Source organism: Rattus rattus, chromosome 4 (assembly GCF_011064425.1).
Source record: "Rattus rattus isolate New Zealand chromosome 4, Rrattus_CSIRO_v1, whole genome shotgun sequence".
In the NCBI taxonomy this organism is placed as follows: Eukaryota; Metazoa; Chordata; class Mammalia; order Rodentia; family Muridae; genus Rattus; species Rattus rattus.
The window spans coordinates 40,003,133-40,029,042 of NC_046157.1; the positions used below are offsets into that span (position 1 = coordinate 40,003,133).

The 25,910-nt window shown below is 42.6% G+C and overlaps 1 protein-coding gene and 1 pseudogene across 1 annotated transcript in view; one reads left to right on the forward strand and one right to left on the reverse strand.

Moving 5' to 3' along the window:
- LOC116897723 overlaps positions 1-2,910 on the forward strand; it is a 30,104-nt pseudogene extending 27,194 nt beyond the window's left edge.
- Nxpe3 (neurexophilin and PC-esterase domain family member 3) overlaps positions 1-25,910 on the reverse strand; it is an 86,323-nt gene that overhangs the window by 55,553 nt on the left and 4,860 nt on the right. The window lies entirely within an intron of this gene.

A 25,910-nucleotide genomic window follows, 5' to 3' on the forward strand; every position in this document is an offset into this window, starting at 1 on the left:
TTATCACACACTGAGTTTTAATTACTGTTTATACATGCCCTAAACATAGTGAAGCTCTTCAGAAGAAAAAATGCTGTGGACATTTTATTGTAAATCTAATTTTAAAATAAAATATGTATGTTTTCATAGCTCTAAGACATTCAACTTTGGAATAAAAAATAAACCACTAAAAGTAAGACAATTATTTTTTTTATAGTTCACATGATCAAAGATTTAGATTATTAGCCTTTCTGTAACATTTTCATTTTAATTTCTTTATTTATAATTTTTTTCTGAATGCATTTTTCATCATTTTAAAGGTAGAGCAAAAAAAACTAAATTCTCACACAATAGCTTAACTAAGCACATTAGATGTACTTTTGCTGAATAATATCTGGAGTTTATTAGGTTCAGGGAAATCTACAATTTCAAAATGTGATTTATAATTATGAAGAATGTATAAAAGGAAGGGATTTTGTTATTGGGAGTGAGTGACTATCTCCTTTTGAATAATCAATATAATACAATATAGCATGATTTGTATAATTTGTTTTAGTGAAGTACATTACAATACTTTTTTTTTTTTTGCTTTTTTTTTTTTTATTATTATTATTAACTTGAGTATTTCTTATATACATTTCGAGTGTTATTCCCTTTCCCGGTTTCCGGGCAAACATCCCCCTCCCCCCTCCCCTTCCTTATGGGTGTTCCCCTCCCAACCCCCCCCCATTGCCCCTCTCCCAACAGTCTAGTTCACTAGGGGTTCAGTCTTAGCAGGACCCAGGGGCTTCCCCTTCCACTGGTGCTCTTACTAGGATATTCATTGCAACCCCTCACGAGGTCAGAGTCCAGGGTCAGTCCATGTATAGTCTTTGGGTAGTGGCTTAGTCCCTGAAGCTCTGGTTGGTTGGGCATTGCTGTACATATGGGGTCTTGAGCTCCTTCAAGCTCTTCCAGTTCTTTCTCTGATTCCTTCAACAGGGGTCCTGTTCTCAGTTCAGTGGTTTCCTGCTGGCATACGCCTCTGTATTTGCTGTATTCTGGCTGTGTCTCTCAGGATCGATCTGCATTCACATTTTGATCATCCGTCTTGATTTTCATTTGTTCTAGGCATCTAGGGTAATTCAAGCATTTGGGCTAATAGCCACTTATCAATGAGTACATACCATGTATGTCTTTCTGTGATTGGGTTAGCTCACTCAGGATGATAGTTTCCAGTTCCAACCATTTGCCTACGAATTTCACAAAGTCATTGTTTTTGATGGCTGAGTAATATTCCATTGTGTAGATGTACCACATTTTCTGTATCCATTCCTCTGTTGAAGGGCATCTGGGTTCTTTCTAGCTTCTGGCTATTATGAATAAGGCTGCGATGAACATAGTGAACACGTGTCTTTTTATATGTTGGGGCATCTTTTGGGTATATGCCCAAGAGGTATAGCTGGATCCTCAGGCAGTTCAATGTCAATTTTCTGAGGAACCTCAGACTGATTTCCAGAAGGTTGTGTGTCTGCAACCCCACCAACAATGGAGGGGTTCCCCTTTCTCCACATCCTCATAGCATTTGCTGTCACCTGAGTTTTGATCTTAACCATTCTCACTGGTGTGAGGTGAAATCTCAGGGTTGTTTTGATTTGCATTTCCCTTATGACTAATGATGTTGAACATTTCTTTAGGTGTTTCTCAGCCATTCGGCATTCCTCAGCTGTGAATTCTCTGTTTAGCTCTGAACCCCATTTTTTAATAGGGTTATTTGTCTCCCTGCTGTCTAACTTCTTCAGTTCTTTGTATATTTTGGATATAAGCCCTCTATCTGTTGTAGGATTGGTAAAGATCTTTTCCCAATCTGTTGGTTGCCGTTTTGTCCTCAACAACTGAGCAAAGGAAGGCTCAAGGAAGGGCGACCGACCCCTTATGGTCCAGATCCTCAATGGGCTCAACAGTAAAAAAAGAATGTGGTTAATTTTAGTGCTTCCATTGTCATAAAACTTACCCCAATAAGACACTATAGCCAGAGGTTAAAATGATTCATATGTCTCTCTAATAGCCCAAAGGACCACAGTCCTGAAAACAGTAGACTTAAATCAATTTGAGATGTTATTTGGACAACTACTTCTCACTAATGGTTTCCTTTTAATGAGAAAAATGCTGCAGGATTTTATCCTGTACAGAGAGACAGGACACCCGTGTCCTTGGCTCAACTTCAACGCCGCAGTGTCTTTCTGCAGCCAAGGAGACAGACTCGCTATTGTTTCGACCTAAAAAATCAAGGGGCAGATGGGGAGGGAAGCAGTGGAGACAAGCTCAATCCTCAGTGGGCCAGAGTGTAAGGCTTGCATGCCCGCCTCCATCCCAACCCCAGCCCACGGTCACCCTGCCCCCATCGGCAGTCAGCTGCCCTGCCCACTATAGCCAAGATCAAGGCCATCCTCATCTTCAACACCTAGGGGAAGCTGTGGACTTCCAAGTTCTGCCAGCCCTAGAGTGAGGATTCTCAGCAGCAAATCAAGGGGGACTTTCCACTTGGTGTCTAAACCACAGCAAATGTTCGTAATTCCCCAAGAGGACTATCAGTTGGAGGATCTGACAAACTGGTTTATAGACATTGTGCTACACTAGATTTTGTCTTCTATGTGGGCTCCTCAGAAAGTGAAGTTGGTGTTTTTAGATCTAATTCAAATACTAGATACTAGACAAATGTTTTGAAAATGCCTGCGAACTGGATTTGATATTCCACGTACACAAGATTCCCAATATTCTTGGAGAATTAGCGATGGGAGAATGGGGTTGGAGTTGAAGACCAATATGAATAAGGTTGTTATGCAAATTGATGCACAAAATAAGTCAGACCAATATGAGGCTGATTTAGTAAACACTCCAGCCCATGATGTGTCAGCTGTAAAGAATATGAATTTTGTAATGGAATATTAATCAGCCATTAAAAATGACATCATGAAATTTGTAAGCAAATGGATGGAACTAGAAAAAAATCATCCTGAGTGAGGTAACCCAGACCCAGAAAGATATGTAGGGTTGGTATTCATTTATATACAGATATTAGGTATTAAATAAACGACAACCAAGCTACAGTCCATGGACCAGTAGAAGTTAGGTATACAGAATGGGAGTAGGAAGAACACATGGATCCCCCTCAGAGGGGAAAATAGAACAGATTTTATAAGTGGCCTGGGAGTTAAAGGGAGGTGTTGTTTTTAACAAAGTCTTGGGGTTGGGGATTTAGCTCAGTGGTAGAGCGTTTGCCTAGCGAGCACAAGGTCCTGGGTTCGGTCCCCAGCTCCGAAAAAAAAAGAAAAAAAAATCTCAATTGTTTGATTTTACCAATGAAACTCAGGAGCCAGGCGCTAGGTGAAAACCTGCTAGTTCAGTGAGGCAGAGAAACCAACCAGCTGACCTCCTCCACAGCCAATGCTGCCCCACCCCCAAAAGGGGAGCCCGCCTTCTCCCACTGTCTCAAACCCTCAAACTAAATGTCCCTCCCCTCAAACTTCCTGTGTGTCTCTCTCTATCTGTCCTCCTGACTTCCCTCTTACTCTCTATGTTTTTTTCCACTCCCAGTCAACTGGGCTTTCTCCACCTCTTGACCTATCATTGACTTGATTTAATTTGTGTACAATAAACAGAAAGTTCTTGGATTAAAGGTGCGTGCTAGATAGCTGAGCCATCGACAACTAGAAGCATTTTTTTTCCACTAAATAACACGGTCACAGGGTTTCACAGTGCCATCAAATATTCTGCAATAGGGAGGAACAAAAGGTCAAGTAGGGAGGAGGGCAGATGGAGTTGGGAAGAGAACAGGGGAAAGACAGCTAAGAGGGGCATTGAAGGTTAGTGTATGGAAAATCTAATGAAGCAAAATAAAGATTATCCTAATGAAGTCTCCAAATAATCAAGGGACAGAGGTCCCAACTGGACATATCTCATCACTAAACAAAGTTTCCATTAATAGAACTGGATTACATTCAATTTAACTGTTGGCCAAAGAGTTCCTTGGAAATCCCAAAACAACCCAGGCTTTACCAAGATAATGGTTGCTCTCCAAAAACTGACAAGGTCCCATTGTTTAAGACAACACCCACACAAGTCACTGAACTTGGAAATTGAGCTGGTATCTACATGGAACTTTCAGGCCTATGGTCTAAGTATCTTTGCTAGTAAAGGTTCTCTAAAGGCTCACGGTCCCCACCCCCAAAAAAGTAAACACCAACCCAGTTACAGAACCTGTGGTGATTTGAATATGCTTGGCTCATGGGAAGCGGCACTATTAGGAAGTGTGGTCTTGATGGCATAGGTGTGGCCTTGTGGTGGAAGCCCATCGCTGTGGGGTGGGTTTTGAAACTTTGCCCACTGTGGAGATGCAGTCTGCCTTAGCATCAAGATGTAGAACTCTTGGCTCCTCCTCCAGCACCGTGCCTGCCTGGATGCCGCCATGCTTCCTGCCATGATGATAATAGACTGAACCTCTAACCTGTAAGCCAGTCCCAATTAAATGCTGTCCTTTATAAGAGTTATCTTGGTCATGGTGTCTCTTCACAGCCCTACTAAGACAGAGCCTTTGAGCTACAATGCTGTCCTGATTGCAAGATATGCTAAGGCAATGGTGGCAGAAAGCTTATGCAAGTAACCAACTCATGTTTGACCTGACTTAAGGTCCACTCCATGAGTTAGAACCAGTTCTTGGGTGATCAAAAACCAGAGAAAAGATAGCCCAGAGACCTAGGGTAAAGTAAATACTACAGGTTGAAAGGGCGGAGGGGGTGGGGGAAGAGAAGTAGTGATAAAATGATTCCTAATGACATTCTGCTATACTCACATATCACCTTATTCAGCCATCATCAAAGAGGTTTTCTCCTGCAAAATTTGGGAACAAATACAAAGACCCACCCAGACATCGTGCAGAGAGAAAAAGACCTTGGAACACAGAGCTCTAAATAAGCTGTCTCCATCCAATCCCTCCCATCAGAGCTCAGGGAACCCAAAGGAAGAGGCAGAAAGAGTGTAAGAGGAAAAAAGATGGAGGACTTCTAAAATATATACATATATGAAGGTTATCTAAATGAAATTGCCAAATAATAAATAGGGGAGACAGAACCCCAACTGGCCATCTCTTGTCACCAAATGCAGCTTCCAGTTCTGGGATTCGGCTACCTCTAATTGAGTTGTTGGTCAAAGAGGCCCCACGGAAACCTCCAAACAACTCAGGCTACTGCCAAGACCATAAGTTGCTCTTCAACGAACAAACAAAAACAAAACAGAAAGGCCCCACTGTTGAAGATAACACCTGCACAGTTCACTGAAGGTCAAAATGTTGAGCTGGTACCTACATAGAGCCTTCACCCTTATGTTCCAGCATCTGCGATACAGGATCATACTCTGCATACTCTCAAAAGAGAACACTTTGCCCTCCATAAACCCTCTGATCTACAATTGTGTCCTACCTGCAAGATATGTTAGAGCAATGGTGGCCAAAGCTTGTGGGAGTAACCAACCAACGTCTGATTTGACTTACAACCCACACCACAAGATGAAGCCCAAGAACACGAGAGTAGAGAGTTCGGTGACCTAAAGCAAAACCAAATAATATTGGTCTGAAGGGGAGGAGGAGTAGAGATAAAATTACTCCTGATAGTTGTAGACTGTTGTCTTTATGCAGGTGAGGGCCTGCACAGGATGGTGCAGGGCCTGCGATTGGACAGTGAGAAAGGGGGCAGGGAGGGAGTTTTGGTAAGGGGAGAGAGAGAAGAAAGAGAGAAGAACTAAGATGAAGGCAGAGAAGGATGACCCAGATCCGTGTGGCCTTAAGTGGCCACAGGTAGTTATATTCCCTAAGGGATGGATTTTCATAGGTCAATTTATCTTATCTAGGTGGGCAGTTAATATCATTATCAATTGGTTATGAGTTCATTGTGTGGACGTTTTGTGGAATGAGAATTTAAGTTATAAATCCGATTGCTAAATTACAAACATCTGGAGTTTTGATTTTAAAGGGTTGCTGGGAGTTGATACTATAACCATTAGGGGGCGGTTGCTGGGAATTGAGCAGAGTCCGCAGTGAGAGAGCCGCGAGATAGGTGGTCTCTGGTTGAAACTGGTGTGGCAGCAACCCGCCTAGGGAGCTATATGGATGGAGAGGTTGCTGCCAGGCTCAGACTGTAGCTGGCAGCAGCGTGGGATAGAGATTGGGAGCTTAGCAGGTGAGACACTTTGCTGACTGAGATGAAAATACCCCACTAGTACCATACAGCTCGACTACGATGCCGGCTAGCGAGGGTTTGTGGATATTTTTAATACTTACTGCAATAGGTGGCGCCCAAAGTGTGGCAAGGATCCACTAAAAATTTAATTATCAGTCTGAGAGTTAGAGTTGAGTTTTATTGTCTAAGTGAGAGAGGGCTGGCATCAGGATTAGTCACATGATGGCCCAAAAGCAGGAACCTTAAAAGAAACATGGGAGTGGGGGGGGGTAAGAGGGTGGGGGGCGGTGGGGGGGGTGTTTCTGCTCGCAGGTCACAACTAGTACAGGGAAAAATAGAAGTCTGTAGCGCCAGACAGAGTGCACACAAACATATATTTTCCCTGGGTTTGTGGGTATTTTTAATATTCACTGAAAAAGATAGTATTTTGCTATACTCATGAATCAGTCCCTTGCTCATCCATCATCAGAGACGCTTCTTCCTGCAGCAAACAGGAACAAATACAGAGACCCATAGCGAGACATAACAACACATAGAGACTGGAAAAAACAGCTCTACATGAGATGTCTCCATCAAATCCCTCCCCTCAGAGCTCAGGAAACTCCCCATGGAAAAGGAGGCAGAAAGAGTATGAGAGCCAAAGGAGATGAAGGCCACCAAGAAAACAAGGCCCTCTAAATCAACATAGCAAAGCTCATATGAACTCACAGAGACTGAAGCACCAAGCACAAGGCTCACACAGGTCTGCACCAGGTCCTCTGTGTAGGTCTCCAATTCCTGTGCCTTCTCTTGGGCACTTTTTCTTCTGTTGTTTTGTCTTGTCCAACTTTAATGTGATAGTTTCTGTTCTACCTTACTATTTATTTTTGTTATATCTTATTTTTTAAGAAAAAGAATGGATAAATGGATGGATGGATAGATGAATGGACAGATGGATGAATAGATGGATGGACAGACAGATGGATGAGTGGATGGATGGATGGATGGATGGATGGATGGATGGATGGATGGATGGATGAAAACCTACCCATTGGGGTAAAGGTCAACAACTGAACTATCACTTAAACCTGCTGGGAGAGAAAAACGTCTTTTTTTCCAATGGGCACTGCATATATCAACCCCCAGGACTGACCTCAAGTTCAGTAGTAGTTGACTACCATATGGTAGACTCAGAGATTTTTGCATGCATACATATGCTTTTCTTTGGTTACAATTTAGTGGGGTTTGGGGACTTTTTTTGTTTTTTATGATGGTGGTGGTGTTTTTCCACTTTGAGTGTGGTTTTCCTTTCTTGCTTTTGGTGGGGCTGTTATTGTATTGGGTTTTGTTTGTTGTTTTGTTAAGAAAGAACTTGAAATTGGGTGAGTAGGGAAGGGGGAGGATCTGGAAGGATTTGATAGTAGGGAAAATATTATCAAAATATATTTAAATTTTAAAATTGTTTGAACTAATAGAAGAAAAACTAGGGAAGCATTTGGAACACATGGGCACTGGAAAAAATTTCCTGAACAAAACACCCATGGCTTATGCTCTAAGATCAAGAATCGACAAATGGGATCTCATAAAACTGCAAAGCTTCTGTAAGGCAAAGGACACTGTGGTTAGGACAAAACGGCAACCAACAGATTGGGAAAAGATCTTTACCAATCCTACAACAGATAGAGGGCTTATATCCAAAATATACAAAGAACTGAAGAAGTTAGACAGCAGGGAGACAAATAACCCTATTAAAAAATGGGGTTCAGAGCTAAACAGAGAATTCACAGCTGAGGAATGCCGAATGGCTGAGAGAAACACCTAAAGAAATGTTCAACATCGTTAGTCATAAGGAAATGCAAATCAAAACAACCCTGAGATTTCACCTCACACCAGTGAGAATGGCTAAGATCAAAAACTCAGGTGACAGCAAATGCTGGCGAGATGTGGAGAAAGGGGAACACTCCTCCATTGTTGGTGGGGTTGCAGACTGCTACAACCATTCTGGAAATCAGTCTGGAGGTTCCTCAGAAAATTGGACATTGAACTGCCCGAGGATCCAGCTATACCTCTCTTGGGCATATACCCAAAAGATGCCCCAACATATAAAAAAGACACGTGCTCCACTATGTTCATCGCAGCCTTATTCATAATAGCCAGAAGCTGGAAAGAACCCAGATGCCCTTCAACAGAGGAATGGATACAGAAAATGTGGTACATCTACACAATGGAATATTACTCAGCCATCAAAAACAATGACTTTGTGAAATTCGTAGGCAAATGGTTGGAACTGGAAACTATCATCCTGAGTGAGCTAACCCAATCACAGAAAGACATACATGGTATGTACTCATTGATAAGTGGCTATTAGCCCAAATGCTTGAATTACCCTAGATGCCTAGAACAAATGAAACTCAAGACGGATGATCAAAATGTGAATGCAGATCGCTCCTGAGAGACACAGCCAGAATACAGCAAATACAGAGGCGTATGCCAGCAGGAAACCACTGAACTGAGAACAGGACCCCTGTTGAAGGAATCAGAGAAAGAACTGGAAGAGCTTGAAGGAGCTCAAGACCCCATATGTACAGCAATGCCAACCAACCAGAGCTTCCAGGGACTAAGCCACTACCCAAAAAAAGACTATACATGGACTGACCCTGGACTCTGACTCGTGGAGGGTTGCAATGAATATCCTATAAAGCACCAGTGGAAGGGGAAGCCCTGGGTCCTGCTAAGACTGAACCCCAGTGAACTAGACTGTTGGGAGAGGGGCAGCAATGGGGGGAGGGTTGGGAGGGGAACACCCATAAGGAAGGGGAGGGGGGAGGGGGATGTTTGCCCGGAAACCGGGAAAGGGAATAACACTCGAAATGTATATAAGAAATACTCAAGTTAATAATAAAGACAATGGAAAATGCAAATACAGATAGAAATAACTATGTGCTTAATCATTATTACACAAACTAAGATTAATATTCAATTCTATGGCAAAATGTTAATTTAAGGGGTTGGGTTTCTTGCTTTGTTTTGTTTTTCAGAACAGGGTTTCTCTGTGGAGCCCTGGCTGTGGGGTATGTTCTCACATGTGGATGTATATAAATAAATATATAAAGTAACAAAAAAAAATTGTTTGAAATAATAAAAATATAGTTAAAAAAGAAGTGTCATGGGGAAAACCAAAACTGGCCCTGAAAAATTCCCCTCGCTACAGAATACCTTTGAGGAACTGTCTCTGCCTCGCTTTTCCTTTTCAGTTGGTGAGACACTAAGATCCAAACCATGCATGATATATACCCTATTCTTCCTTTCCCTTTACTCTCTTCCTCTCTTAGTGTCTCTACTGTCCCACATGTAGCCACAACAACTAGCTAAGATCAGCTCACAGGCCTGCCAACCAAGTATAGGAATTACTAAGTGCTAAGCCACCTAGCTTCTTCTTTCTTTTTTTTTTTTTTTTTGCAAATGTAGAGGGGGAAAAAAGGTTAACTTGCAAACCAGCTGTACAGTTTTGTATACCTACAATCCCAGCACTTGGATGGCTAGCATAGGAGTGTGGCCAGTTTGAGGTCACCATGGGCAAACCAGCAAGACCCTGTCTTAAAAATAAAAGTAAAGGAAGAAATAAGCAGTTTGCTTCCTTTTCACAGGTGGCAGCTCTCTCCCAGTACCTTCAGATCTGTCGTCTTTATACTCAGGACCAAGCAGAGGCTGATTCTTCAGTCCATCAATAAGCTATGGGTTAGTGCAAACACTGGGTACCTGCTCACAGCTATCTGACTCCTTGTCTGCTGGATAACAGCAAAGCTGTTCACTGCTGTGTTCACACTCAGTGGATCTGACTGATGCAGGGATATTTATGTCCAGCGATGAGCATGAGGATAGGAGGACACTGCTGGAGTCTAGACATGCTGTCTGGACATGGATAAGGAAGCACCATACCATCATTTAAATAGCCCTTGTACCTATCTACCCATGAAGGGGGGTGCCATGCATAGAAGCTAACACCCAAAAGAAAGCCAAGCTAAACAAGAGAAGGAGCTTGAACCCAACTGAACTATGTCCAACCTATCTACAAACTTCCAGGTGAATAATATCCCTTAATATTATAGCTGCTTTACATCAAATGTCTTGACTTGCAGTCAAAAGCCACAGTATACTAGTATTGTACCACATAGAGCCAAAGCAATCTTACACAGAAAGAACTCTACTGGAGGACCACAATACCTAACCTCAAAAAACACTACCAAGTGACAGTGACAAAATCAGGCATGTAGACCAGTGCAATAGGATAGAGGACCCAGAACAAACCTACATTGCTATGACTTTTTTTTGGACAAAGGCATCAAGAACAGACACTTGGGGGAAGGGCAGCCTGTTCAATAAGTGGTGCCAGCAAAGCTGAATGGATATGCACCTGCAGAAGAGTGAACTTAGACCTACATATCTCTCCTGTACAAAACGATCAATTCAAAATAATCAAAGATCACCCTTCAAAATGGGAATCATTGGAAGGTAATAATACATTTGAGGTTATTGCTAAAGGCACGAGAGCTTAGAAACCAGTCCCAAGAATCAACAAATGGGATGACATTGAATGTAAAAGTTCATGCACAACAAAGGAAACTATTAGCAGAGTAACGGACGGCGTCCATATGAGACGGGAGAAAAACCTCTGGTATCTATACTTCAGACAGAGAGCTGAGGTGTAGAATAGATAAAGACCTGCGAAACCTGAACTCCAAAAGCACAAAGCTAATGAAATTAATTAAGAAGAGGAATAAAAATAAAAGAAGGAACACATATAGCCAGTTTGGGGTTTTTGTGGGGCTTGTTGTTGTTGTTGTTATTGTCATCACCGTTTTATTGGGTTGGTTTTGGTTTGGTTTGGTTTTGGTTTTTGTGTTTTTAAATGCTCAACATCCTTCACTAGTGGGTATTAAAACTACTTTGAGATTCTAACTCACTCCGGTCAGAAAGGCTATAATGAAAAAACAAATGATGAGAAACGCTGTAAGGATGTGGAGGGACAGGAGCCCTACCACTGCCAGTGAGTGGAACGTAAGTTAATACGAGTGCTACAGAAATTGGTGTGGATATTCCTCTACACTAAAAAGAAGAGAAAGAATTATCAAATGCCTCTGCTACCCCACTCTGCCCCATGATCAAAGGAGAACTTTATAACATACCATGTCTATTGCTACATTATCATGATAGCAAGGAACTGGAGCTAGTTAGATGTCCCTACTGCCCGTCAACTGATGAATTGATATGAAAAATATAACAAATGCATGCAACTGAAGTTTACTCGGGTTTTAAGAGAAATGAAATTGGAGCGGAAAGATGACTCAAAAGTTAAAAGGATCCAAGTTCAATTCTTAGAAGAACCCACTTTGGGCAGCTCACAACATCCTGTAATTCTAGCTTCAGAGGCATCCAATACCTCCTGGACTCACACGTACAAATACCCAGACACACACGTACACACTTAATTTTAAAAGAAGTAAAATCTCTCGAAAACAAACGCAACTGGAATACACTATATCGAGCAAGACAACCCAGTCTCAGAAAAGCAAAACTCACATATTCTCTCTCCTATGCAGGTGCTAACGTTTTTAGAATTTGTATGTATGCAAAAAAGGGGTTGTGAAAGTGGATCTAAACACCAGAGAGCAAGAGGCTCCGGGGACTTGAAAGCAGATGAAAGCCCAGTGGGGAATGAAGGACCAACGGAGAGTGTGGGGATGGAGAAATGGGAGAAAAATAACAGCTGAATCAATACCATTTAGAAAATGCCATAATAAAATCGAATGCTTTGTAAGCAAATAAGAAACTAAAAAACTAAAGCCATATGGTTGATATTGTAAAACTATATAAAATATCTATAAATAGGCCATACTCAAATGAGTTTACCAGAGAAATAAGTCTCCCTGCACTTTGGGGGACAGGGGGTTTGGTTTTTCAAGACAGGGTTCCTCTGTGTAGCTTTGGCTGACTTGGAACTCACTATGCTTGAGGCCGGCCTCAAACTCAAAGAGACCTGCCAACCACCCCCTCCCGAGTGCTGGGATCAAAGATGTGCACCACTACCAGCCAACTTCCGTGCAGTCTTTCCTCAGGGACCCTGTCTATACCACCTCGCATTACTTTTTAATTAAAATTGAGTCTGCACATTTTATATAGTCATTAAATATGCTAACTGCATGAAGATCATAGGGTCAGAAACACAGAATGGAAAAGGGATTAAGGGTTGGAAGACTGCCAGACTTCAGCGCCTTTGCCATCTCACCCCACACTCATCAGGAGAGGCAGAAGCGTTTAAAATTCACAGCAATTCTCATCGGGGACCCTGGGACCTCTTCCTTCAAAAGGAAATAATTTACCGGACTCCAGCAAATGCTCCCTTATTGTTTCCAGCATGGGAACTGTCTTTCATCACCACTTACGGGCACCTCCTTTCTGCATTAACATTCAGAGCTACTTACTCAGATAATTAGAGCTTCTAACTAGCACTCAGCCCAGAAGTTTCCAAGAATGCAAGACTTTCCTAACACTTATTCCTGCCTATAAAGGGACTTTCCTAACACTTATTCCTGCCTATAATAACCTTATCAATCTGCTTGCCTGGCTGTCTCTCTCCTTCCCTCTCTCCCTCTCTCTCTCTCTCTCCTCTCTTCCTCATCTGTCCAGGACCATCCGTTTCTCTAATATCTTGTTCATGCTGTTTGATGTAGTTAAAACTAGCATGGGCTCAAGCACACCTACACGTAAGTGTTGAAATCGGTTCCTCTCTGTAGTCCTGCAGGATGGGCTCCATCCCACAATCTCATCTTTCAGTCTTCTAAACACTAACCTTCTGGATCCCATCCTCCATCCACCTTGGCACCCTCTACTGTTCAGTAAGCAAGAATTCCCGGATACCCGACTCTTCAGGGGCACAGACCTCTGCATTACCACATCCATGACAGAGAGGCATATGGCTCCCACTACATCACTAGTGATCAAATAATAAGAACACCCACAAAAGACAGGCACCCATCCCTCCCTGGGTTGTACTTCATCTGTGTTCTATGCTGCTCTTGCCTCTTCTTCTCCAGTCTTTTTCTTCCCTCCTCTGATTCAACTTTCTCGGACTTCTGTCTCCAAACTATTAGAAACAGTTAACAGACTGAGCCTCCCATCTGAAGCAACTTAAAACAACAGAGCCCAGATACAATAAATTATGGCTTTCCTGGGCATCGAATATGGGACTGTAAAGAAGTAGCGTGATACTCGCTTTTTGTTTACTGCTTGAGAGGTTCCAGGCTGTCACAGGAGGAGGAGGAATAGGGTGGAAATGCCTAAGTCAAAGAGATGGGATTGAAGAGTGTGAGATGAGGAGATGATGGAGTGATAGTAACTGGAAACTCACCATGGTGAGATGGAACGGGAGATAGAAAAAATCTTCCACAAGCTCGACAGCCAGCTACCCAGGCGTACAGAGAGGGACAGAAGCAGGGAGGCCCTGCCTCGAAACAAAGTAGAAAACAGGCTCCCAAAAGTTATTCACCAACCACATACACACATGCAAATGCACACGCATGTATACACACACACACAACTTGAGGCCAGATAACCAGAATTTCTAAAACGAAGTAATAGTTTCAGAAAGACCAACATGCCATCCAAAGACAGGAGTATCCAGCAGAGTACTAAAGAGCACGTATAAGAAACTGTAATGTCGGGGTGGGGATTTAGCTCAGTGGTAGAGCGTTTGCCTAGCAAGCGCAAGGCCCTGGGTTCGGTCCCCAGCTCCGAAAAAAGAAAAAAAAGAAAAAAAGAAAAAAAAAAAAAAAGAAACTGTAATGTCACTGGACAGTGGTGGTGCATGAATTTAATCCCAACACTCAGGAGGCAGAGGCAGGAGGATCTCTAAGTTTGAGGCCAGCCTGATCTACACAGAAAGTCCCAGGACAACCAGGGCTACACAGAGAAACTCTGTCTGGAAAACAAGAAAGGAAGAAAGGGAGGAAGGGAGGGAAGAAAGAAAGAAAGAAAGAAAGACAGAAAGACAGAAAGACAGACCGACTGACCGATCAGGGCTGCACAAAGAAGCACATAAAGGCATGGTGGAGACTACTAACCTAAGCTCACATGGGACCAGAAACAAAACTTGCTCCCACCAGCTAGACTGGTAAACCTCATATTTACAGCTATGGGGTAGACTGCACAGAAGTCTTTATTTTATTTTATTTTATTTTTATTTTATTTTATTTTATTGTATATGAGTACACTGTCATTGTTTTCAGACACACCAGAAGAGGGCATCGGATCCCATTAGAGATGGTTGTGAGCCACCATGTGGTTGCTGGGAATTGAACTCAGGACCTCTGGAAGAGCAGTTAGTGCTCTTAACCGCTGAGGCATCTCTCCAGCCCCACAGAAGTCTTAATAGACAAGTCATCTTACACTGGGCAGAGGACTAGAACAAAAAGCACTCACAGTAATGACCATGCTCTCACCAGGTTGATCACAGAAGGTCTCATTGAAATCAGGAATGTGCTGCTGGTCAACAAGGTACCCATTGCCCCATGTAATGTCACTGATCTGGGCCCAGGAACGACTCTACCTTTGTGAGCTGCAGTAACAAAATGACACAGACTCAATAGGCACCTATCTCCCTAAAGCTCTGGAAGCTTACGTTGAGATCAGAGGATAGGCATTTCTGGGAATTTTCCTCTTCCCAATTTATAGAGGGGTGCAGTTTATGGGCTCACCCACTCCATAACTACTCTCTTTTCCTTTTTCAAAAGAGCATTACCTTTCTTCTCAGTGTCCCGCCCCAAATGTCATCACATGGGAGGTCAGGGCTTCAATATAATACTGGGATTGGGGAGGCCAAAGAAGACCTTGATTTCTGGTCTAGCCATTACCACGAAATCTTCAGAGGTACTACTGAAATTCCAAGAAAGTTACAACGATCAAGACTGGGAAGAAAGTAGAAACAACAAAGCCCAGAAGACCAAGCATATCTCCCTCTTCACTTTCAGGCTGACATTCCATCAGGTGTATGGTAAGGACAGCATCTACAACATAACAACACGACATAACATAACATAATATAACATAACATAACATAACATAACATAACATAACATAACATAACATAACACGACACAACACGAGTGTAGGCACAGTCCTGCCACAGTATGTCAACATACTACGACATCAGTACCCTATTTGATCATTAAGAAGGACAAGCTCTCTTGGGCTACAATTAAGTCCTGTCTTTAAAAAAAAGAAGAGGAAGAGGAGGAGAAGCAAGAAGAGAAGAGGGAGGAGGAGAGTCTCTCTACCCTGTGTGGACAGAAAAAAGGTGGCCCACTGCAAGTTAGAAAGGGGGCCCTCATCTGGCCCTGAATTGGCTGATAACTCGAGTATGAACTTCTGGCTCCTAAAACATTGAGAAACAAACACTTGTTGCTTTAGAAAAACAAAACAAAAGAAATCTCATTTCATTTTGCCATCAGAAATAATGCAAGCAAAAAGACGGTAGAATAACCACTTTAAAGTATTTAAAGGAAGAAAATAATCTGAAAGGCTGCACGTTGCATTATTCCAATCTCGTGACATCCTGGAAAAGGAATATTAGGAAGGCAACAAAGGACCAGTCGTCTAGTGTTCAAGAAAGAGAGGATAGAATAAAATACAAACCACTGGGCACGTTTAGGTCAGTAAAACTCTTTACCATACTCTGAATGATGAACCCACCACTTGCCAGAACCGATAGGGTCATATAACAGAGAGTACAGCCTAGGCTGAAAAGAAGGCTCAACAATCAAGGGCATTGGCTGCTATTCCAGAGGACTCAGGTCCAATTCTCAGTACCCGCACTGTGGCCCACCGCCATCTATTACCCCAGTCCCTAGGGATCCATCACCCTCTTCTGGCTTCCAAGATCACACACAATACAAACATATATACAAGCAAAACTCTCATACAAATAAAATTTTAAAATAAAATAAAATTTGATAAAAGACATAGATAATCTGACAGGAAAAAAAATGGACATTGGCTAATAATGTGTGTACACTGCTCATCACTGTTAACAAACACATCACATGAACTCCAGCAGAAGTCCTCTGCTCTACCAGAGGCTGCCAGCCACCAAAACACCAGTCCCCAAACTCCAGAGGAGGGTGCCTGGCTGGACCGGAGACCACTCCAGTCATTAGGAATATGGCCACCAACTCAGGTGAAGACCCTCTACTCAACCACAGGTCACTCTGGCCAGAAAACCAAACAGGAAATAGAAACCAAAGAACAAAGTACCCATCCAATGAAGACGAACTCAGAAGTCAGTACCTAGACCTATAATTACTTCAAACCCAGATGGCTAGATAGCAGCATAAGAACAGACTCAACAACATCCAGGCCAGTGCAGTACCACCAGAATCCAGACATTCTACTACAGCAAACCCTGAATATTCCAACACAGCTGAAGCACAAGAAAATGACCTTAAAACCTACGAAAATAATAGATGTCCTTAAAGAAGTGAAAAATCCTTTGTAGGCACAATGTTTTGTATGCTGCATAAAGTCTACCCTTGGGTTACTCAAATGGTGATTTCTCTGCCCTCCTACCTTGTTTCAATCCAGGCATGGCATTGCTTATACCAAGAATCTCCTGTCTGGAGTTTGTGTAAATAGTTCTTACCATTTATTCCCTGCCTTGTCAATAAATGCTGATTAGCCAATGGCTGGGCACAATGGAGGATAAGGTAGGGTGTGCACTAGTGAGAGGGGGAGAGAAGTGCAAAGTGCCTGGAGGATGGAGGAATTGGAGCCACAAAAGGGGGCCAGGGGTCTGAAGATCCAGATCGATAATAATATGCAAGTATCATGGGATGAGGCTGGGGGGTAGCCAGATTAGCATAAAGGTAAGGACAGACCATTGCATTGCTCAGCTATTGAGAGGCAATTTTAAAGAAATCTCGGTTTCTCTGGGCAGTTATTGGAGACTATCATAAGGTAAAAAGAAAAAAATACAGACACCAGATTAATTCACTGTTCACATTTATATTAGGAATAGTTCATTATCAATTCCTTAAAGAAATGGAGGGAAAGACAAATAAAAAAATTGGAGGAATTGAATAAATCCCCTAAAGGAAGCCAAGAAAAAAACAAAGAGAGGAAGAGAATGAATCAAGCTGCTCGAGACCTGAAAATGGAAACAGAAGTGATAAAGAAAAAACAAAATTAAAGGAACTCCAGAAATGGAGGAAATCTAGGTTAGTGAACAGGAACCACCGACACGGCATCACCAACAGAATACTAAAGACGGAAAAGAGAATCTCAGGTGTTGAAGCCACACTGCGATGACACTGGTTAAAGAAAATGTTGAATCTAAAAACTGCCTGACACAAAACATCCAGGAAAGCAGGGCCACTATGAAAAGACCAAACCTAAGAATAATAGAAACAGAAAAAGGAGAAGAACCCATCTCAAAGGCCAAGAAAATATTTGCAATAAAATTGTAGAAAAAAGTTCCTAATCTAAACAAGGTGATGCCTAACAGAAAACTACAAGAAGCTTACAGAATACTGAATAAACTGGACCAAAAAAGAAAACCCTTCACGACATAATGTTCGAAACACTAAACATTCAGAACAAAGAAAGAATACTAAAAGCTGAAAGGCCAAGTAACATATATAAGGCAGACCTATGAGACTTCTCAACTTCTCAGAAGCCCTAAGGACCTGGACAGATATCCTGCAGATTCTAAGGGACAACAGATGCCAGAACAGGCATATACAGCAAAATGCTCAGTCACATGGATGGAGAGAACAGGATATTCCATGACAAAGTCAAATTTAAACTATGTCTATCTGTAAACCCAGCCCTACAGAAGGTATTAGAAGGAAAACTCCAACCCATAAAACACATAAAAACACAGAAAATAGATAATCTCACCCAAGCAAAGCCAAAAGGGAAACACACACACACACACACACACACACACACACACACACACACACCCTTATATTTAATACATCTTAGTCAGTGGCTGGACCACTTCAATTCTACACATGGCTAGCATGTAGCATGCTCGCCCCTCTGATATTCCTGAATTACTAATTACTAAAACCTATATGCTATCCTGGCTGCCCCAGACCCCAGGTCTGCAACCCTCCTGGGCCACCGTCTCTGACTCATACATGCTGGCAGTCTATCTATCTGTCTTACACTTCTCAGGCCTTCTCCTTCCATGGCTTGGTCGCTTGGTGTCTCTCTCTCTCTCTCTCTCTCTCTCTCTCTCTCTCTCTCTCTCTCTCTCTCTCTCTGTCTCTCTCTCTCTGTCTCTCTGTCTCTCTCTCTCTCTCTCTCTCTCTCTCTCTCTCTCTCTCTCTCTCCTGTGTTCCTTGCCTGGAAATCCTCTCTCTCTCTCTCTCTCTCTCTCTCTCTCTCTCTCTCTCTCTCTCTCTCTGTCTCTCTCTGTCTCTCTCTCTCTCTCTCTCTCTCTCTCTCTCTCTCTCTCTCTCTCTCTCTCTCTCTCTCTCTCTCTCCTGTGTTCCTTGCCTGGAAATCCTAAAAGTCTCGCCTCGCCTCTGTCTTCCTGCCCAGTCATTGGCTGCCAGCAACTTTATTTATCAATCAAACCAGCCCGGGGCATGGGCCCTCAGCATCTGATTGTAGACGCACAGATTCCATGTAATGTTGGAGACCGAATCAACATAAGTAACACTAGACCTAATCCAAAATTCAAAAAGGAGACAGGGAAAGACACGTCACACTCATCAAAAAAAAAGAAAAAAAAATCTACCAAGATGATGTTTCAGTTCCTAACATATATGCAAGGGCTCCTGTGTTCATAAAGGAAACATTAAAGCTTAAATCGCATATCGACCCTCACACATTGATAGTAGACGACTTCAATGCCTCACTCTCACCAAAGGACAGGTCATGCAGACAAAAACGAAACAAAGAAATATTGGAGCTAACAGATGTGAGAAACCGAATGGACCTAACAGATTACCAGCAGAATTATTTCACCCAAATACAAAAGAAAATAACACCTTCTTCTCAGCACCTCAGCAAACAGTCTCTAAAATAGATCACATACTAAGTCACAAAGTAAATCTCAACAGATACAAAAAATTTAAATAACCCCCTGCATCCTATCAGATCACCTCGGATTAAAGCTAGATCTCAACAAGAAAAAGCCTCATAGAAACGGGACGACTCCTACTGCGAGATTCCTCGAGACTTCAACCCAGGATCTCTGGTGACCCATCCATCTCTTTTGCCTGCGATGTCTGTGCAGTTCTCCACGCCTGTTTCCCACTGCTCTTTCCTTTCTTCAGCTCTCTGTTTTCTACGATGTGTTCAGTGTGTAAGAGCCCACTCTGTGATGTCATTCCCCAGCCCCACCCCATACCCGGGTTACAGGCAAGAAGTATGGTGAACTTTTAATGATTATTTAAGCAATGGGGATGCTGCCATTCTGCCAGAGAGCCACCCTGACTTTCTCTCATCATCCACTCAGTCTAAACCCCTTCCCTTCTACTCTCCCCTTTATTTCCCAGGATTCCTCATTCTTGGCTTCCATTTTGGCACCTGTCTTTAAGCTGTTCCTCTTCTCTTATATTTTGCCATGTTCTTCTGAAGTTTGATTCTTGACTCCTAACCAGGGACTCCCCAGCACGTTCTACTCGGGTTCTTACTAATTACGAGGGCAGAAGGTTCCACAGGTGTTGGGACTAAGGATTCTCCCCTGTTTCAGGTTCCCAGTAAAAGGAAATAGTCCGAGGACCTATTTGTTTATCCTTAAGAGTAGCTCTTACCTCCCTCCCACCGTGGAAGAGGATTAGAAATTCTCTTTAAGGGTCTAGAGAGATGAATCAGAGATTAAAAGTACTGCCTGATTTTTCAGAGGACCGAGATTTGCTTCCCAGCACTCAAGTGGTGGCTCAAAACTCTGTAACTCCAGCTGCAAGGGAGCACACACCCTCTTCTGGCCCCTATGGGCACCATCCACACACATGGTGCACAAACACACACATGCAGGCAAAACATCCACATAGGCATAAAATAAAAATAAATCTAAAAATATGTGTCTCTGATTTTTTTTCAAGATTTATTTATTTATATGAGTATACTGTAGCTGTCTTCAGACAGATGCCCAGAACAGGGCATCAGATTCCATTATAGATGGTTGTGAGCCACCATGTGGTTGCTGGGAATTGAACTCAGGTCCTCTGGAAGAGCAGTCAGTTCTGTTAACCACTGAGCCATCTCTCTAATCTGTGTGTCTCCATTTTAATGCTATTTCTGTCGGTGATGTCTAATCCTGGTGGACACCTTACTACCTTGAGAATCGATTAAAACCCAGTGAGCTGAGCACTCGTGAGAGGCATGTTCTTAATTAGATCACTTGAGGTGGGAAGACCCACCCTAAATTTGGACCATTTAATGTCAGGAGACCCATACGAAAAGTGGGTCATACTTTCTGGTAGCAGCCTACATAAAAGAACTTGGAATAAGGAAGCTTTGGACTTTTGCCTGCTTGCTCCCTATCTTCTGCTACTGAGGTGTTCCTTTGCTGGCATTGGAATGTGCTTTAGGGTTCCAATGTAGGCTGAAAGGAGTTGAGACATCCAGTCTCATGAACTGAAAAACTACTGCTTGGGCTCTTGGCCTTTCTGTTGGGAGATAGCCATTGTTAGACTAGACAGACCACAGCCTACAAACACTCTAATACATCTCCATTTATGTATGCATGCACGTGTGTGTGTGTGTGTGTGTGTGTGTGTGTGTGTGTGTGTGTGTGTGTGTGTGTGTGTGACACAGTGAGCATGTGGAAGTCAGAGGACAACTTCTGGAAGCCAGTTCTCTTCTTCCACGATGTGGACTCAGGGAACTAAACTCGGGCCATACATAGCATACTTGTCCATATTTACACATATAATATGTACCCATTCATTCTATCACTTCTGTTCCGCTAGGGAATCCTGACCACTACACTGTCCTTGGAAATAACGATGGCACAGTTCTGCAAAGAAGCAAACTAGAGCAGTGAGGCTGATGCCAAAGAGCAGATGCAGTTCCTAGAGGTCCTGAGTTCAATTCCCAGCAGCCACATGGTGGCTCACAACCATCTGTAATGGAATCTGATGCCCTCTTCTGGTATCTGAAGACAGCTACTGTATACGATAGATAGATAGATAGATAGATAGATAGATAGATAGATAGATAGATAGATAGATAGATAGATAGATAGACCTTTTAAAAATATATTAAAGGCTATATAGAATATTTTTTCCAAATCTACCAAAAGTGAACACATTTATCACCAAGAAACCTAAGCCACAAGAAATGTCAAAGGCAGTCAAAAAGAAACTATTATAAGACTGAAATACAGATCCACAAACAAGATGAAAAGCAAAGTTGTGCTAAATACATCATACTAGGTTTTCATTATCCTTAAGAACAACGTTAAACCAAAATTTTAAACAAATAGGGAGTATATAACATGCAGAAGTAAAGTATGTATCAACAGCACAAAAATCCCAGAGGAGAAATAAAGATCCACTGTGGCATGGTATTTATTCTACATGAGGTGGAATAGCATTTGACTGCAGAGTGTGATTTTAAATATATATATTGTGAGCCCTAAAACAATCACTAAAATAACAGACATGTTGCTAAGAAGCCCACAAAATAATAAAATGAATTAAAATAATCTCAGTATGAAACAAAACATAAAAAGGAAGAGGATAAGATGAACAACAAAATGGTGTAACCATAATCTTCTCAAGAAATACATTAACCTAAAGAGTCCAAACATCGAAACTAAAAAGCAGAGGTTAAAGGAGCATGGTGGTCTACGCCTGTAATCCCAACATTTGAGAGCCTGCACCACAAAGATTGCCAGGAGCTTGAAACTATGTTGGCTGTATAGTAAGTGTCATGAAAGTTGGGACTGTAGAATGAGATTCTATTCAGGAATGGAAATTATGATCCATGCTACAATGTAGTTGAATCTTGAAGACCTTATGGTAACAGAAACAAACCAATCACAAAATATCCTATGAGTCCATTGTGTGTATGCAGCAAAATTCAATAGAGGCAGAAAATTGATAATTACATGACAGAGGCTGAGGGAGAAGAAGGAGTGGATAACTGTTTAACAGATCCAGAGCTCCAGTCTGGGAAGACAAAAATGAAGTTCCAGAGACAGACAGCAGAATAGCTGCACAGTGTGATGTGATTTGCCCCACTGAAGTATGCACTTTGACTGACTGGGGCGGGCTGTATATGGCTCTTGCCTGACAAAGCTGAGAACCTAAATTTGCATCCCCCAACCCCGAAGGAAGCCGCTTGAATAGCAGGTGTCTGTAATCCCAGCAATCCTACAGGGAGATGGGAGGTCAGCACGCATGCTGTGGTAAACAGTATTCACATTCAACACAAACACAGAGGGAGGGATGAGGGGGGGAGGGGATGGACAGGGGGGAGGGGAGGGAGGGGAGGGAGAGGAGGAGGGGAGGAGAAGGGTGAAGGGGAGGAAAGGAGGGGGGAGGGGCAGGGGGAGGGGAGGGGGAGATTGAGAGAGAGAGAGAGAGATTTATTAAGAATAAAAAAGGTGGGGGTTGAGGATTTAGCTCAGTGGTAGAGCGCTTGCCTAGCAAGCGCAAGGCCCTGGGTTCGGTCCCCAGCTCCAAAAAAAAAAGAAAAAAAAAAAAAGAATAAAAAGGTGGGCTGGAGAGATGGCTCAGCGGTTAAAAGCACTGACTGCTCTTCCAGAGGTCATGAGTTCAATTCCCAGCAACCACATGGTGGCTCACAACCATCTGTAATGAGATCTGATGCCTTCTTCTGGCCTGCAGTCACATATGCAGGCAGAATGCTGTACATAAAATAAAATAAATAAATCTTTATAAAAAAAATCAAATACCTTAAAAAAAAAAAAAAGAATAAAAAGGCGTTGCAAGCTCCACAATACCTAGTTGTAGAGGATGTTTGAGGTGGAAGGCACTGTCAATACAGGGCTGACAGGCCTTTTCTACAACAACATGAGAACAGTGTAAGCAAACGAAAGGAATCAATTCCTAGACATTATGCTCTAATCTTCAACAGAATCACTCCGTGTACTTATAAAAAAAAAAAAAAAAAAAAAAACTGAAGGACTCTGTGTCCATTTCTTAGTAAGAGTAGGTGTCCTGCTACATAACACAAAGCAATTTCCAGCTGAAGTAAGGAAAAAGCCTACGGCTTAGCCTCTAGAAATTCTTGTGCTAATGACGCGAGTAAGCAAAGAAATGCCTTGCTTAGTTAAGACTTGCATTGTAAAAAGCACCACATCTTTTCTGTAGAAACTGCTCGTAGATTTGATCGTGTGCGTGTCCAGCAGAGGGAGTTGGAAAGAGGGGGACTCTTAGTGTCTCTCAGGCACTAGTGAGGGAATGAGGAAGGCATGTTCTCTGCCCGGCAGTCATACACAGGTAATTCAAAACAGACTAGCCAACTTCCTCCCCTGCAACTGTCCTTCAGCCTGTGGCCAGGCCACAAGGTCCCCTCCTTCAGGAAGCCAATCCTCCGTACCCTAAAGCAAGCCATAAAGTGCCCACTCTCCTTGCTCCCCATGGAAAAAAGAAGTGTTTCTGATGATCTGGCCTCTGTCCTGATACCCCACCAACCAACATCACCCCAGTGTCAGGTCCAAAGGTGGGTTAGAGCAGTTCCCTGTGACCGAGGCCTTAGGAATTCCATCGTATGGAATGCAAAAGCTGGAGTTAATGTGGTCAAGCTAGCCAGGCTCTGCCTAGCTAGAGGGAGGAAGCTTAGGTTGTGGCTAAGTGGATGGGGGGAGGGGAGACCTCCCGCTGCCTTTCTTTTCAGCACATTCACAAGCTACACCTGTCATTATTACTAGTCATGCAAGTATGATTATTATTTATGATTCTAAAGAACATTTTTTTTTTTTTTTGCTTTTTTTTTTTTTTTTTTTTTGGTTTTGCTTTTATTAAAAACAGGCTGGATGGTGGTTGAGCACACCTTTAACCCCAGCACTGGGGAGGCAGAAGCAGGTGAATCCCTGTAAGTTTGAGGCCAGGCTAGTCTACGCAGTGAGTTCCAGGACAGCCTCAGAGAAACGCTGTCTCAGAAAAACAAACAAAAAACAGATGAAAAAAAAAATTTTTGCATACAATATATTCTGATTAGTTTCCTGCCCAGGGTCAAGCCGGAGGAACAACAAAGGGTTTAGAACTCATGGAATGTGGCACAGCCAGGACCAGGTGTGTTTCAGATTAGCACAGCCCAAGGCCCAAGGAGTGTCTGACCTGAGGACTTCCCTTTATAGAGTTCTGCTCTGCTTGCTGCTCTCAAGGCCCTATTAACCTAAGAGTTTAAGGAAACCCTAAGGGGCTTCCAGCCCTCCCTGGACAGTGTCCCTGGCACTCACAGTAATAATGTGAGTCTCTTCAGGCACTGCTGCTGGAGCACATTAATGACTCAGTCTCCACCCTAGAGAAGAACTTAGAAATGTAGATCGTTAGCAATGACCACCACCCTTACAGGAAAAAATAAAATTGCTAGTGAAACTAAGTTGAGATGTTTCTGCTACTGGCTCTGATGTAGAAAATCTTAGGGAACAATTTGAAGTTCAGAAAGGCACACTCTTATTAATTAAGCTTCGGATCTTTACGGTACGGTCAGGGAACATGAACAATGGCAGCACTGGCTCACGTGACTCTCACTGAGGCCGGGCTGCTGCCGATTGTTTTTTTTTTTGTTTGTTTTTAGGTTTATTTATTTATTTTATGTATATGAGCACACTGTTGCTGTCTTCAGACACACCAGGAGAGGGCATTAAATCCCACTAGAGATGGTTGTGAGCCACCATGTGGTTGCTGGGACTTGAACTCAGGCCCTGAGTAAGGAAAAGCAGTCAGTGCTCTTAACCGATGATTGATTTCTTGTACCCATTTTTGCCCTCAGCTTCCCGATATGATTGACTAAGAATTCTGCTCTGGTTCTTGATCTTCCCCTCTTCCCCTGCGTCCCTTCTCTCCCCATTCCCCTTCCCACTTCCCTCCACATGCTCATGGTGGCCTTTCCTCCTCTCCTCTTCGACTCTTCTTCTCTCAGTAAACCTTTCCACATGGAAAGAAAGAGTTGCTGAAGAGTAAGTGGACTTAAAGTTCTGAGGATTTAAAGTACACATGACTGACGGTTTTCATATCTAAGCTTAGATTTGTGATCCTTTTAAGACTCTTATAACTTTTAAAGATAAATAATGAAATAACGAATCCTTTCTTTGTAACTTCACGTTGCTGCCTGCCAGTAAGAGAAACTGGCTGAGAAAATTCACACTTTGTTAAGCTATATGAATGTACACGGCTTCCTGGGAACAATTTGTTTTCTTTATCTGTACTCTGTAATGGTTTCCCATGCAAAGGTCCTGGGGAACATACTGTTGTTTTATAGTTGACCAGGAAAAGAAAAATAGAACATAATTAATTACACTGTAATTCTATACTGCTTGAAAGATTTTGCTGGGGCTATGGAAGCTATGGAAGAAAAAAGAAAATGTGTGTTGGAGTTCGCTGCTCTCACCAACTGTGTACAGCTCCATCCATCCAGTGTGGGAATGTGTGTACATGTCTGTCTGTCTGTATGTATTTGTATGCGTGAGGTTACTGAAGCCTGCTTTGTTTCATCCGCTCAGTGTGTGTGTGTGTGTGTGTGTGTGTGTGTGTG